Source organism: Pogona vitticeps, chromosome 6, assembly GCF_051106095.1.
Source record: "Pogona vitticeps strain Pit_001003342236 chromosome 6, PviZW2.1, whole genome shotgun sequence".
Classification (NCBI taxonomy): Eukaryota; Metazoa; Chordata; class Lepidosauria; order Squamata; family Agamidae; genus Pogona; species Pogona vitticeps.
Window position 1 is genome coordinate 58,675,001 of NC_135788.1, and position 16,364 is coordinate 58,691,364.

The following is a 16,364-nucleotide window of genomic DNA, read 5'->3' on the forward strand; positions in this document are numbered from 1 at the left end:
CAAAAGCCATAAAAAAACACCCATTTCCAGTGTGGGATAGGTGAAAAATCCCCCCATCCACCAGCCAATCAGGATGGAGGGCAAAAATTCCTATCCGGCCCCAAAACAGGCGACCCTAGGACACACTAGAAAACAGGGTGGGCGGGCGGGTGGCAGAAGCGAAAGCGCCTTCTCCGCCAAACCGGCGCTTCCTTAAATAGCGCTGGTTCGTGCCACAAAAATCACGTGGCCCATTGTTGTCTGCGCCTCCCGGAGCTGAAGGAGCAAAAACGCTGCGGCTTCCGAAGGCGTGCCCACGCCTCTCCGCGCGCGCTTGCTTTCAGAAGATTTTGAGAGTAATTTTCAAGGTTTATGCCAATCACTTCACAGTAGTCAGAAAGTAATGAGTAACTAACACTCTTTGCAACATTTACTCACACAAATTACTTTGGGGGGGCGGGTTACAACAAATCCATAACAAATTACCTTAAAAACAACTTTCCAAGTACCCAACAGAACAATAAACAACTGAACTGCTGGATAGCTCAATGAGAGATGGTGCGCCACCCCAAACCGACCAGTTTCTTTCTGTGCTTCCGTTGCAATGGGCAGGAAGGTGGCCAAGGGCAGGGGATTGTGGGAGTTGTAGTCTAAACTTGTGGAGCACCCCTGCCACCCCCTTCTTGAAGCAAACTGTTATACTCAAGCCACTGATATGCTGCCCTTTTCGCCTTCACTGAACGGATCCTCAGGGTTCAGGAAGAAAGAGGAGTGGCTTACTTTCCACAGTGCATTTGCTTAAGTCTCTCTATGACAGCCCCATGGGTTTTGCCCTCAGTGCTCTCAGTTCAATTTGAGAGCTTTCTCTCCCAGAGGATTTACACATAGAGGCACATCACACCCGTGTACATGGAAGACAGGGGGAGATCTCAAGTCCAATGTCCCTCAAAGCCATTTAAAGTCAGCCAGGTCAACTTTCTTCCCCCTTGACAGCCAGCCAGCCACAACAGGACAACAAGAAAAGCTGGAAAAGCTGCTGAATTCCCACCCACCCAGGATGACCTGAGCCAGCCCTGTCCCTAGAAGTCCTGATGCACCACCCCAATCCAACCTGTTTCTCTCTGCGCTTCCCTTGCAACGGGCAGGAAGGTGGGCAGGAAGGCAGGATGGACAAATGGGGCTCGTCTCTCCCTCCCCACCAGGTGCAAGCCAGTGCTTCACCGTGCGAGGACGGGGACCCAAGAGACCCTTTCCTTCTACCCAATCCACACTCGGTGCTCCCCTAAGGGAGAAAGGCGAGACGTGGCAGGCCGAAAGAGCTGCATCGTCTGGTGGCAGCGGTGGCATCATATCCACTGCCAGCACCATGGTTGCAGCCGCCTTCACAGGTTTGGCTCGCTCCAGTGCCCCCCTACCGTCCCCCTTCTGTTCCACCGCCCCCACACCACCCCTTTTCATTCTACCGCCCCCTGAAAAATGAAATTGCCCCCTGGGGAGCATTATTGCCCACGTTAAGAACCACTGTGTTAGGTTGGGAAAGGGTGGGGAAAATTGCCTCAAGTAACAGCTTAAAATGTATATTTTAGCTCAAACTTCAGGACTGCTTAATGATCCTGAGAAGGTGTATTTCAAGTGTGCACATGTTACACAGCCCCTTCTCCCCACCCTGTTCTCTTCCATTATTTCAGCCCTCTTAATTGTCCTTTCAATCCCCACTCCCCTTGTTTTTTGAAAAAATGTTTTGAAAGAAATGCTCTTTCAATGATGGAGCAATAGCAACTTTTTATGCCCGCACAATAGTTCAGCTAGGTAGGACAGTATTTTATCCACCCTCATGAACACAACACATATAGCTAACAGTTTTTTATTTTTTAGGTATACAGAGCCTCTCTTTAATAATCCCAGGCCATCAGCCAGATGTTCTGCACACTATTTCTGTCCAATTTAACTGTAAGTCAGGGGTCTTTGAATGCTTCTTCTATTATTTGGCAGTTTCCTACCACAATCAACAAAGAGAATTTTTTGTAGTTATGTTTTTTAAGTCATGATTTCTACAGCTTCATCCTGAACTCCAAAATTATACTCAGCAACACACCAGCAATTCTAAATTATTAGGAACCTTGTTACAGGTTGGGCCTGACAAAACACTCAAGTTCACATTACGCAATGTTTTAAAATCAATTTGGCCTTGTTTTAATAGATCTATATCGTCTTCCTGATTGCAGTAGTTCATGCAAAGAGTGTCCAGGAGGGGAGGTGCCCTTTATAGTATTTTGTGCTTTTTAAAGACTACGGGCCATGTACAGTTCCTTCAATGTGGGGCTCGAGTCTTTCCTTGTCTGCTCCTTTCACTGCTAGCAAGGCGACGTCTTCTCTCCCATAGAAGGGCTTGATTATTTTCCCCTGTTCCGCTATCCTACTTGTCTTTCCTTCTAACAGATTGATGTAATCTCCCTCATTCACTTGGGAGGTTACTTGCATCATCTTAGGAGGGAAATGGGTTCCCAAAAACTTGACAAACTCAGAAGCAAACCTCCTGCTACCCAATTGCCTGGGCAGAGCATCTACAACGTTCTGAGCCTCAATATTTTTCAGGGGAACTGCTTTGGGATAACGTGTTGCACCGTCAACGCTATTCAGACTGAATTTGTTTCCCCTCAGGGTAACTCTGGGCAACGGTTCAACCATATCTAAACCAATTCATTATACCGAGTTCAAAAAGACAGGTGAAGGATGTAATGATATGTGTTTTTGAAGCTATAGTGTGTTTCTTAGAATGGGTTATGTAGTCATATAAATTGTCTTAATGGCATCCATTTTGAATCAGTGTCTGTGTCTGTGAAAGAAATTTCAAGATGCTGTTTTTGACTCCCTAGCTCTCAGTCCTTATCTGGTTGCTAGGATGGCCGAAGAGCAGAACTTCTTGTAGTCATAACAATTCTACCACTAACATAATAACACCTGCAAAGTCTCATGTGAAACTAGGGCGGGACAAGACACTTTTTGCTTGTTCCCGGTTGGTTATCCTGAAGAAGGAGGAGAAGGGGGGTAATGGAGTCATAAATTGTAAAATGGAGACTTGCTGAGACAGAGAGGAGCCTTTTTTCTAAAATGGATTCTTTTTCCTGAAATGGAGCCTTTTCCTTATAATGGATTAGAAGCCTTTTTCCTAACATGGACCTGATGGACTATAATGGACTTTACAGTTCCTGATGGACTATGGAATTCCTGGATACATAAGAATGTAGTTTTCCTTAAGAGAAGGAGGGCTATGCCATCCTTTACTATAGCTTAGTATTCATTTCTTTGTTTCATTTTTTTTAGCTGGAGTTTGTGGAGTATTCTAATGTCTTGGTTGGAAATGTTACTAAATGCCTTACTTTGCAATAAATTGAATTCTAACTAGAAATATAATTACTTAATAAAAACAGTAATGCTTAAGATCTCATGTTTTGGTCTCTTGAACAGAATAGCCTGAATAATTATTTTGCTACCAAATAATTGGCCACGTATTTGCTACCAGAGCCCATACATTACCTGAGTTCTAACTCATGGTTTGTGTTGTGTTTTCTTTAACAAAGGGGGTAGACTTGAGGAAGCGGATTCAGTGCACTTGCCTGGCTGAGTTTGGGCTCATCTTAGCCACATAGGGACTGACTAATCTCTGGAATCTCTCTATTCCCGGCTTGCCTGATCTCCCCGGAGACAGCAGAAGCTTACAAAGGACATAGCTCGGCATTGGTTTTGTCACTGCAATCCCCTTGCCTTTGACTCTCTTTACACCTCTGGCCAAATTCTTTTAACTGCTCTTCCATTTCAAGGCAGTAAAAGTGTTGAGCCAATTCTTGGTTAGTATTTGTCATGTCCATATGAGCTGCTATGATACCCGTGTACCCCTGCTCCTCTGTCACCACTTGATCTATGAGGAACAATCATTCGCGTGAGGTGAGTCTCCCCTCCCTGCACAAATGGTTTTGTGGGATTCACAAAGGCCTCCCTGCACAAATTTTTATTCCTAAGAAGAATCTTTCAGGACTCTCAGGGGTTAACTGACCTTTGCCAATTTTTTAAAAACTTTGATCCAACGTGGGATCTGTACTTTGTTCCCTTTTAAATGTGTCTTCTAGTGGAATCATAATTGGTATTAGTTCAGCTGTAGGATCCTCTCCTCCCACCAGCTCTGTATGACTTTCACCCTTATCCTCTGCTTTGCCTATTTCTGCTGGGCGCGAGTCTGCACTAAAACACTTTTGACATGCTCAGTGATATTGATCCCAATTAAACAAGGTGCAGGCAATCGCTCCGCTACGCCTATTCTCCATAATCCTTTCCACCCTTGATATCTTATAGGCACCTCAGCCACTGGTATAGAAATTAGTTCTGTACCTATCCCTTTAACTGTCAGGCTTTCACCTTTCAGTAATTTCTCTGGAGGGATTATGTCTGGATGGCACAAAGTGACTTGAGAGCAAGAGTATTTCAGAGCCATACAATTTGTCTCATTTATGAAAATACTGTCCCCAGAACTTTTAAAAAGTTCTTGGTTAGTTTCTATAAGATAGCAATGGACAATCTCAGCTATAGGCAGCTGTTCTGCTTGTCTCTCCTGATCCTCTGCCTTAGCTGCATTTGTATTATGAGTTACTGTTTCACCGTTCTCTGAGGTAACTTTGTTTTGCTGCATGCTGTACACTGACTTAGGCTTGGGTAAATTGGCTTTTCGACCCCCTTCTCTGGCTTTATCACATTGTGAAATTAAATGGCCTTTCTGTCCACAACCAAAACACGATCGGGAATTTCTCTGTTCTGGGCTAAGGGTCTTATCTCCCTTCCCTTCCCAATGCTTGTATTTTGGCCGGCTCTGTTCTGTGGGCTTGCCTACAAAATGGCCGCCACTTGCCTGCTGGCTCTTGAAGTAAACCTTGGGCTCCTTTTTGCTGTCTTCCCCGGTTTTTCTTCCTACTTTTACCTCAGAAAAATTTGAGTTTCGAATGTGTGAAATAACATCCGCGCCTTCTCCTGGTTCCTGAACAATTTTGGGCTTTATCTTTCTTTCAGAATCATTAAACGTTTCCACCTCAGCTTTGAGCTGTAAAGCTTTTTCCTCAGCCCCATCACCTATTTTCCATTTCTTCTTAAGGTATAGCTCCATCTGCCTATACTCAGGTCTATGTTCTTCTTTCCACTTTTCCAACTCTGCCTTTCTTTCTGCTCAAAAGACAGTTGACCAGCCTTTATATCCAGCCCCCTCCCCCCTTGGCTCTGCCTTCCGTCCCCTCATTGGCTCCTTCTCCACTGTTCAGCTGTGATGGTCAAGTGAGGGCAGGGCTGTTCGCTACACCCATTATAAATATATACTGCATATGGGTGTTTATTTTTGTATTTTGCAGAAGGAGCCACAGAGATTGAAAATTGGTTAAAGTGATGATGTAGAAATATTACATGGTAAAGTAGTTGCAGTGAAAAACAGGAAACAGCTCATGGGAGGTTATGAAACAAATTCTTTGAAATAAGCGAAAAAGAATTGTTCTCCTGAGGGGAAAAAGTGAAAAAGAAAATGTAGCACCACCTTGCTGGATAAAATTCTGTGTTGCACATAAGTGCCATGTATAGAGTGTTAGAAGGAAAAGGAGAGATGGCTTTTCATGCAACTTTGCATGTTAGTCATATGTCTGCTTTGGAGCAGCACAAGACTTGCATGTGGAAACAAGCAAAGAAAAGGGGAATTGATACCAATCTGAATATCTGATGAAATATGTATGGGAACTTGCATCTCTGTTCAATGACTAAAAAGGTGATGGACAAAATTGGGCACTCATCTATTCTTGCCAGTAATGAAATATTCCCCAAGCATTGTTCTCCAATGTGCTTGGAAGAAAAATGACTGGCAGAACAAGACTATGGGCAAGAAATAAGGTGTGCAAACCACTTACTCAGCTACTCGTACCATTTCTCTCTAAAATTCTGCTGCCCTGTCAGATGTCAGATGTTTAGTAGATACTTATTTTCCCAAGGCTAGTGCTGAAGGTTTAGATTTCTTTGCCTTGATAGGAGAGGAGTACAAAGATAGCTTCATAAAGTGCTGCACCAGTGGTGGCCCGTCCTGTGATTCTCCACAGCTGTGACTACAGTGGTTTCTGAAGAATCATCTTGGCTTGTGAGGAAAGAAAGAACAGAAAGAGATTTTTTTAAAAAAGGAGACGCTTGCCATTTCTATTCCATAATTTTTATTGATTTTCATTAATCTAACAATATGAATTTGCTTTGTCAGCCAGCTAAAAGATAGTATATCAATACCTCAAGCAAACAAAGAGATTAGAACAGAACTTATTTATTTTTAATTTATTTATTGTATTTATACCCCGCCTATCTAGTCATTTCGACCACTCTAGGTGGCTTCTGTTCCAGTTCCTAAGTTGGTGTCAGGTCTCAGGGTACAAGTTCAAGTCTCATGACATTGTCATGCTTCCTTGTGTTTTTAGGTGGGGAGACAAATCAGGGAAAACAGCAGTGTGAGTGTTTTTCATTTTTCAATGAATCTTTCCAACTTTTGAAATAAATCACTAATGAAAGTATGGCTTTAAAACCTGAGAACATATATCCAGATGGTGCCTGAGCTCACGGGATCAATGAGTGAACCAACTGTATATGTGTTGATATATGCACATATAAGATTGGTATATGTGTTGCAGTTGCACAGTATTGATGCCCACAAAAGCTATGAGTGAGGAGAGTGAAATAGAGAGATAGCAGGTCCACAGTGTCAATTGCAGGAACTCAAGGAACAGAGTGCCTACATTGTAATTTACGAGCTTTTGTGTTGATCAAAGACCCGGAAGCAGCAGCATAAGGCCCATGCAAGTAGCAAAACTGGGAGGTCTATTGAGCCCCTGGTGCATACCTTGTGGGCAACTAACACAGACAAAAACCTATATTCTGCAGTCCCACTCTGCAGATAAAAATCTTTCTTTAGTTTTATGAACTTTCATATGCATATCCATATGGACATTGTCAAAAAGAATGAAATATTCCAAAATACTTTCTGATAGGTTGATTCAGTAAGCCAGACATATTTTGTGATTCACCCCAGTATTAATTTTCTAGCAAAAGAGAGGAAACAAATCAAGAAGGATTTCCAAGTGGCTCTGAATATGTGCTACAACTCATGAGAATTCAAAAATGTGACTATTATTCATGAACGGGGGGAAATCCAAATCGTGAGTCAGGCATTCTTATGCCAGGTGAAACTTTCAAGTACATTTTGTAAGTAAAACATATTTCATATACTTACTGAGATAAGCAATGTAAAATGAGTTGTATGGGTGCATTTTCATCTGAGTTCAAGAAGTTATAAATCATATATAACTTATTCCTGTGCTGATGAAGGTTATAATGAGTTTGTGAACTGCTGTCTCCGCTAGTTGTAAATCTAAAAACCAGCACTGAAAAATTGCATATGACAAGGATGCAATTTGATGATGCTATGACACTGCATAGAACAACTTAATAAAGCTGACTGGAAAGAGCTCTAGAAGGCTTAGAAACACCACCTCTTCAAGCTGTTATACTGAAACAGTGACTGCTACACATGGTAGCAGTCACTACACAAAATAAGAAGACAGGTTTCAGACAAATGCTTGATGTACGTCACAAAGATACGTTTTTCTAAATTTACATCAATTTCTTTAAATTGAAATTATTTGTAAAGGCTATAATGTTTCTCCCTCAGGCCAAGTATACAGGCTTTCCTTCTTACATTAACCCTGACAACCGGACACTAGCTACCTGCATAACTATATGTTCTGCATCAGCCTCATGTCTGGGGGTTGTGCCTTGCAACGGACCAACTGGTAGGAGGACTGCATTGATTCTTGTACTCACTGGTTTGTTCTGCCATGTCTACCCACAAATGCACACTCATCAAAGGCCACACATTTTCCCCTTGAAGCTCATTATGACTCAGGTATGACTGGAGTTAGTACAGCTTTCTGCATGAAAGTTTATAGATATTTCTGGCAACAAAAACAATATTAAATTTGTCAGAGATGGGGACTCAAGTCATGAGACACGCTGTCAAGTCAGACTTAAGTCACAGTGGTGACTCGACTTGGACTTGACTCCTTTTCCCCCCAGTGACTCAGACTCAACTCACAACTTGGAATTTAGTCTGGAAAGTTTGCCAAAATGCAATTCCCTGAATTATTACTTTTAATTGGAATGGAGAGAGAAGGGGTGTACTAACATTAACCTTATGCTGTAACAAGATTTCTTATTCTTATTCAAGCCATTAATTTTATTTATCCTTTAAGCCCTTTTCTATAATTAGATTATGCAGAGACTTCTAAGGAATGATATTGGCTTTCTTTTCCCATTAATACATTCATTACTTCCATTCCAGGGAACACCAATGGCTGAACATATAAAATCTATCTTGAACATTATTTAAATATGTTCATGCTGACACAGTTGTCTTTAATGCATTATCTCCAATAATGCCTTGTTACTACATTTATTACATGATAAATGGCTACTTGTATGTAACATGAAGTCAGGCAACACATTCTACAACACTATGAGACACTTAAAATGTATGCAGTGAAGTACAAGGAGCTCTAAAATGTCTTGACAGAACGAAAGACCAAGTTCTCACAAAAGATTTGATTTGATTTTTTAATTCAAATTAGCTTGTTTATTATAAAGGTATAGTACTAGCCTGATAATTATTTTCAGTAGTAAGAAGGAATAGAGCTCCATTTTATCCTAAGCAAGCAGTAGAAATTACAGGCAATACATTAAGTAAAAATCATAGCAGATTGGATCCACACTGAAAGAATGGCACTTAGTTCCCATTGAGATCAACCTTTCCCCACTGGAATGTGAATAAAGTGCAAGTAGGTCTTGATTGAACTGAGTACTCCATAAAAGTAAGATACGAGGGAGGCTGCAGTCCTATACCCATTTACTTGGAATAAGCTGCAATGAACTCTGTGGAATTTACTTCTGAACAGATATATGTGACTGTTCTGTAGTAACTCTTTCTGATTTCTCTAGCTGATGTTTAAGCACATGCTTAACATTTCCTATGAAATCAATTTGACTGAATTTTACATCTCTCATCTAAAACTACTTATCGTCCTTCATGTTCGTATTCATGAGTGTTGCAAAACTGCCTTTCCTTTCCATTGCTTTTGGCAACTCATTACAAACACATTTATCTCAGCACAACTTCCCATCTTCTTTGCTTCACTTCTCAGGCCTCATTTGCTCCAACTGTCCTTCAATCCTCCTGACTTCGTTACTTTCTGGCTGATGTCATAATGCTGCCAGGAATAAGATCCTATGGCAGTGAAGGATAACAGCTATGAAAACAATAAAGGGGTTCTGTGATCTTGCTGCCAATTTCCTCTGTATAATACTGCAGTGACTACAAATAATGTGTGCAATAGATACAGTATAGATAGATAAACTAATCTTTTAAACTGGCTCACTTAAACCAAAACTCACTTTGGTTCCCTCACCTGAAGAAAGGCAGCCTAAAATTATCCTAAATATATAACTATCTTGCAGCAGATGAAAAATAGCTTCTGAAAACAGGAATATCACATATGTATTCTCGAAGGCTTTCACAGCCGGGATCTGATGGTTGTGGGTTTTTCAGGCTCTTTGGCCGTGTTCTGAAGGTTGTTCTTCTTAATGTTTCACCAGTCTCTGTGGCCGGCATCTTCAGAGGACAGGAGTCAGAACTCTGTCTGTGCTCTGTGCAGTTTGTTTGGATAGTTGAGTATTTATAGCTTTGGAACAGCTTTTGTCCTTTTCAGGAGATGGGATGATTGTGGTGATCAACGTGTTTTTTGTAGTGGGTGTATTGTTGTGATAAGAGGGAGATATTATCTGTCACTGTAATTGAAAGGTGTCGTTAGCTGGTCTTTTGTGTGCAGTGATCACTGGTCCTTGTAGCTGGGTAGAGTTCGTTGACCTTTTGCAGGCTGTATTTTTCAGTGCTGGGAGCCAGGCTTTGTTGAGTTTTACATTTTCTTCTTTTTTGTTGAAGCTCTGCTGGTGTTTGCAGATTTCAATTGCTTCCCTGTGCAGTCTATCATAATGATTGCTGGCATTGTCCAGTACTTCAGTATTTTGAATTAGAATTTCATGTCCAGTTTGTTTTAAGGCATGTTCAGCTACTGCCAATTTTTCAGTTTGTTTTAGTCTGCACTGTCTCTCATGTTCTTTTATTCTGGTGTGGATGCTGCATTTTGTGGTTCCAATATATACCTGGCCACAACTGCAAGTTATTCGGTATACTCCTGCAGTGGTGAGGGGATCCCTTTTGTCCTTTGCTGATCATAACATTTGTTGTATTTTTGTGGTGTGCTTGAATACTGTTTGTAGGTTGTGTTTTTTCAAGTTTCCCCATGCGGTCCATAATCCCTTTGATGTATGGCAGAAATACTTTATTTGTGGGTGACTGTTTTTCCTCTTCAGTTTGATGCTTTTTGTTTGTTTGTTTGTTTGATGGCTCTTGTGATTTCATTTTTGGAATAGCCATTTGCCTTTAGGGCCCAATTCAGATGGTTGAGTTCGGTGCTGAGAAACTGAGCTTCACAGTTCCGATTTGCACGGTCTACCAGTGTTTCGATTATGCCTCTTTTTTTGCTGTGGGTGGTGGTTAGAGTTTTTGTGTAGGTACCGGTCTGTGTGGGTGGGTTCTCTGTAGACCTTGTGTCCCAATAGGATGTCAGTTTTGCATATGACCATGACATTGAAGAAAGGGAGTTGGCCCAGTATTTCTAGACCCCACCACCCGAGATATGACCATTTCAAGTTATGACCAGCTCCGGCTGCAAACTTTTCCTTCAACTTGCAACCGGAGCTTCTAGTTACACACAGAAAAAGGCAGGGGGAAAAGGCGGGAAATTCAAGTTGATAACTGTTGGTAGGCAAAGAGGCTGCTTCTTTGTAGCTCTTTTGCCCAAACGGTTAGAGTGAGTGCGATCGGAGGAGGCTTCGGACTGCCTGGTAAGGTAAGGTGTTGCTTTCTGCTTTTTAAAAACCATTCTGTGTGGGTTTTCCAGCATAGTTTTGGGCTGGGTGGTGGGATTATGTTTCTATGCTGTGATGGGTCCTCAGGGTTTGTTTGTTTTTTGGTGTTTTCCCCCCATTTCCAATGGGTCTTGCATGGTTTGCTTTCTGCTTTGCTTTTTTTTTTTTTTTTGCATTTCTGATGGGTCTTGCACAGTTTGTTTGCTTTTCTTTCTTTCTCCCCTCCCTTCAGCTGGAATGGAGCAATCACGTTTCCAATGGGTCTTGCAGTGATTTTTTGTGTGTGCGTGATTTTTTTCTTCAGCCAGAACAGATTAATTGCATTTCAGTGCATTCCTATGGGAAATGGTGCTTCGACTTACAACCATTTTGAGTTACAACTGGAGTTCCGGAAACAGTTAAGTTCGTAATTCAGGGCACCACTGTATTACACTATACATACACTATATGAAATAAGTCTGTGACTTATCCATGCTGAATTATAAATTGTTATAAGTATTTGTGAGCTTTGGAGACACAATCCAACTAAGAAGATCCACAAAAATAAACAAGCTTTTCTGTGTGCATCACTTGATGGATCAGTAACCATGGATATAAATTGGATGTACATCCTAATGTGTATATAATCTAATCAGGACCCCTTTGTTTTAGAATCCTAGAATCATATAATAATTGATTTGGAAGGGCCAATAAGGCCTCTCAGTTTAATCCTCTGCTCAATGCAGGAACAAAAATAAAAGCAGATCTGACCAATTTTCTCTTGAATGCCTCCAGCACAGGGACACTCACCACATCCCAAAGCGAATGGCTCCATTGTCATACTCTAACAATTATACAGTTTCACCTGATTTTCAGCCTAAATCTCTTTCTGTAGCTTTTAGATTATTATTATGTTTCCTGCACTATGGTTCTTTATGATTGAGAACAGATCCTGCCCCTCCTCTGTATGACAACCCAGAGAAACTATGAGTTGTTCTGAATGACTGGCTATGAAGGTGGTGTTGAAGTGAGGGATTTGGTTTTTTGGACCATAGGCTAAGCTCCCTGGAAGATGGACTACTACCTAGAGAAACTAAAAAGAACAACAACAACAAAAAAGCATTCTTCAGGTATGTGTAGTAAAAACAAAGAAAAAGTGGCTCAGCTACTCAATGGAGATGGAAAAATGATAACAGAAGACAAAGAAAAGGCAGAAGTGCTCAATTCCTATTTTACCTCAATGTTTTCCCAAAGGACAGACTATCATGCTCCAGACAATTGTGAAGTTCAGATAGGTGGGTGGACAAGGTTGCAGCTGGAAATTGATAAACAAATTGTCAAGGAATACCTCATTGTCTTGAATGAGTTGAAATACTCAGGGCTGGATGAACTGCATCCAAGAGTATTAAAGGAACTAGCTGAAGAACTCTCAGAACCACTGCCCATTATTTTCTTGAAATCATGGGAAACGGGTGAGGTGCCAGAGGATTGGATGAGGGCTAATGTTGTCCCTTTCTTCAAAAAGGGCAAAAAAGAGGAACCTGGGAACTGCAGCCCAGTCAGCCTGACATCAATCCCAGGGGAAATTCTGGAACGGATTATGAAGTAGTCACTTTGCAAACACCTAGAAAACAAAGCAGTAATAACCAGAAGCCAATCTGGATTTGTCAAGAACAAATCCTGCTAGACTAATTTTTTGATTGGGTAACCTCCTTGATAGACAGAGGAAATGATGCAGACATCATATATATTGACTTCAGGAAAGCTTTTGAGAAAGCACCCCATGAGATTCTGATTAGCAAGCTAACTAGGTGTGGGCTGAATAGAAAAATTGTCAGGTGGATAGACAGTTGGCTACAGAATTGTACTCAGAGGATTATGATTAATGGCTCCTTCTCAAACTGTGAGGAGGTAACAAGTCCTGGGCCCTGTGCTCTTCAACATTTTTATTAAAGACCTGGATTAGGGGCTAATGGGAATGCTAATCAAATTTACAGGTGACACAAAATTGGATGGAGTAGCTTATACCCTGAAAGACAGAAACAAAATTCAAAATGATCTGGATAGGCTGGAGCACTGTGCTGAAAACAACAGAATGAAATTCAGCAGGGATAAGTGCAAAGTACTGCACCTCAGAAAAAGAAACCAAATGCATTATAATGGGCTCAGCAATACTGCAAGTGAGAAGGATCTTGCAATTATCATAGATCATAACCTGGATATGGGGAGGGAGAGTCCGAGCCGACTGCAGCTGGAATCGGAGCTCCGGTAATCCTTTTGCTTTTTCCTCTCTCCTTGAGTTGCCACTTTCTCTCCCTGCAAATTCTATTTATCAGCTGGGGAGTCACTTGTTGTCTGGTTATTTTGTTTGGTGGCCTGCCAATGCATCTGTTCCTACGGCGTTGTTGATACAGCTTCCAGCTGAAAAGACTCCTCCTGACGCCATTACTCCTCTGAGAAGAGAGTGTGTGTGTTACTCTCACCCTGCCCCCTTATTCAACTGCCTACTGCCATGGGGAAATCCAAGAGACTTCTTTCGCCACCTAGCCCTAATTCTGCAAGATTGCTGCCTTTGTTCAAACAGTCGAGGCTGGAGTCCTTTTTTTCGTCTCAGCCCCCAGTGTCTAATAAACCACCCTTGCCTGTGAATGAGTGTTCCTCGGACGGGGCGTTTCCAGAACATTCCTCTTCTCCAATTAAGTCCTCAACGCAGAAGCCTAATGAGAATTCCTGTGCGGATGAATCCTTGGACTGTGATACCCTTGAACTTTTGAAACACCATTCACTGTTGACTTACCAGACGGTTTCTCGCATTTTTACGCAGCTTACTTGCCTCACGGCTGCTGTGAGGGAGCTCTGCCACACACACCCCCAGATATCGGTTAATCCTCCCATAAGTCTGAAAGATATTCCTTCTGACTTTCATCAATTTGCTTTTCATTATCCCTCGCCAGATAATGCTACTCAACGGACTTCCATGCAGCCAGCCACTCAATTAGTCTACGATCCACACGTGGCTGTCATCACAGTGCGTCCTTCTGGCAATTCTGCAAGCTACCCGTGCTGGAACAGAATTATATTGGCCAAGAGACACCTTGCTGCTCTTCTCAGAATGCCTATTCGGAAGATTGATCTGGTCAACATTGAATTATTATCTAAGTCTCATGTTGAGAGTAGAGTACTTTTGAAGTTTGACTCTCACCTTGTCCCGGGACTTTTGTTTGCATCTGCACAATTTCTACGTACCTGGGGAGTTACTCCCCATCGCTTTTTTAAAGATGTTATTCCAATTAGACCTCTTATATCTACATTGCCTTTGCATGCTTCTTTGCAAGTTTCTTCAGTTGCCCGGACCTCATGTTGCAAGAGTTCTACCAATCCTCTTGATTTGCCCCTGGACCCCCTGCAGAACTCCATCTTGATCCCAACTCCCTTCCAGAAGACTTCAGGAGTACTTCCCAACTCGCCTAAAATACAATCATTGCCTCTCCAAAATTTCCCCTCTGATAACATTATGAATCTACCCACGACATCCTCAGGAACCTCCCAGGATCCACAACCTGATGTTGACCTTCCCAAACAACTGGACATTTCTGATTGTAATTTTATAGCTACCAACTCTTCCAAGCCCTCTTCTGTTATCCCGCTATCCCCAATTTGTTTAATCAAACGTAGTGTAACACCTGACGCTTTTCTCCTGGTTGATGCTCTTACTCAAGATCCTCCCCCTTTAAAGTTTGATTTAGTTAATCCCAAACTTACATTTAATAGCACAAAACCCTGTAGGGATTCAAATTGTTCCTCCTCCTTAGGTATTTGTCATACTATGCCCTCAATTTCCTCACCACAATCCAGTCCCAGCCAACCCCAGATAACTTCCCCTCGCCTCCAACCTGATTGTTCCCCCCCCTTTCCTATACCATCCACCCTTAATCCTAGACCTCCAGCCTCTTCTTGACTGGATGATACTTCTCAGTTGCCCCCTAATTCCCCTTCTCATATTAAATTCCTCTCCTGGAATATTTCTGGGTGGCAGAGAAAAGCCCTAGATAAGGATTTAACCAGTTTTCTATCCGGCTATGATATTATTATTCTACAAGAAACCTGGTCATTAACACCTCCGTTTATCCCGGGTTTCTCTACGTTTCATATACCCGCTATCAAACTTAACCCTAAGGGTCGCCCTGCAGCTGGACTATGTTGTCTTTTTCAATCCTCTTCCCTGTTTACACTATCCTCTATCCCTTCCCATTCCAATTATATTCAGATTCTGTTATTGCAGTGTAATAAATTTACTATTTTACTTTTCAATCTATACATACCGCCTTCTGCTCCTTCCCCGAATAATTACTGGACCGAGATTGAGAATCTTGCAAATCTCCATTTAAGGACTCACTCCACAGCCTCTGTTCTTCTTATGGGTGATCTAAATACCAGAATAGGACCCAATAACATCAAACTGGCTAGCCATTTGAAGTGGGATCTTGAAACATCAACCCCTCCTTGGTTCAACCTTGCAAGATCCTCTAAAGATCAATCTATCAATGCTTATGCTGCTTTGTTAGCCAACCTTAGTCTCAGTCTTCAAGTTGTTATATTAAATGGAACTGTGGGGAGAGACATTCCTGGGGGTTATACTCATTTTTCTGTCAAGGGCCCCAGTGTAATCGATTATGCCCTTGCCTCCCCTATTCTCCTTCCATTTATATCTGATTTCTTTGTTGAAACACGAACTGACAGTGACCACCTGCCTCTCCGACTATCCTTAAATCTCCCAGTCCGTCCCCCTCCTACTACTCCCCTCCCTCCCAGCCCCATACCACGCCTTAAATGGTCCCCTCAAACTGACACTGACTTTTCATCATGGTCACAATCGCCAGAGACTATTGACCTCATTAATATTATAGGTTCAACCAACTCTACCCCCCAGGCTATAGATACTTATGACTGTCTCTTGGCCTCCTTGGTTCAAGCTCTTAGTAGGCCTTATCGGTCTTCTTCCCACAACCGAGCTAATTCTTGGTTTGACTCCGATTGTTGGCTGGCAAAGAAACAGGTCAGATCCCTTTTTCATTCTATTTGAGCTTACCCTTCCTCTAATGCTCTTAAAATTTACTTTGAAGCCAGAAGGTCTTGTACCACCCTTCTGGATATGAAACAACATCTATACGCCCAACGTAAATGGACCAATCTGCTGCAAGCCATTCTTTCCCGGAATTTTAAGGTTTTTTGGTCCCTTGTTTCCCGTACAAACTTATCTTATGCTCTCTCTCCGTACTCTCCAATACCCTCTGATTCTTGGGTTACCCATTTTTCTAAAATCTTCTCCTCCTCGTGTTCTCCCCATCACTCTATCATTTCCTCTC

General features: G+C 42.0%; 1 protein-coding gene and 2 long non-coding RNA genes across 5 annotated transcripts in view; all 3 read right to left on the reverse strand.

Moving 5' to 3' along the window:
• Nucleotides 1-16,364, reverse strand: part of CNTNAP2 (contactin associated protein 2) — a 2,051,986-nt gene that overhangs the window by 1,650,885 nt on the left and 384,737 nt on the right. The window lies entirely within an intron of this gene.
• On the reverse strand, nucleotides 10,112-10,337 carry LOC140708214 (uncharacterized). Its single transcript, XR_012088406.2, has 2 exons — nucleotides 10,252-10,337; nucleotides 10,112-10,205 (listed from the first exon to the last, which is right to left on the reverse strand). It is a non-coding gene; the product is annotated as an uncharacterized LOC140708214 (long non-coding RNA).
• Nucleotides 13,294-15,438, reverse strand: LOC144583529 (uncharacterized). The gene is made up of 2 exons (XR_013537350.1): nucleotides 15,321-15,438; nucleotides 13,294-13,451 (listed from the first exon to the last, which is right to left on the reverse strand). It is a non-coding gene; the product is annotated as an uncharacterized LOC144583529 (long non-coding RNA).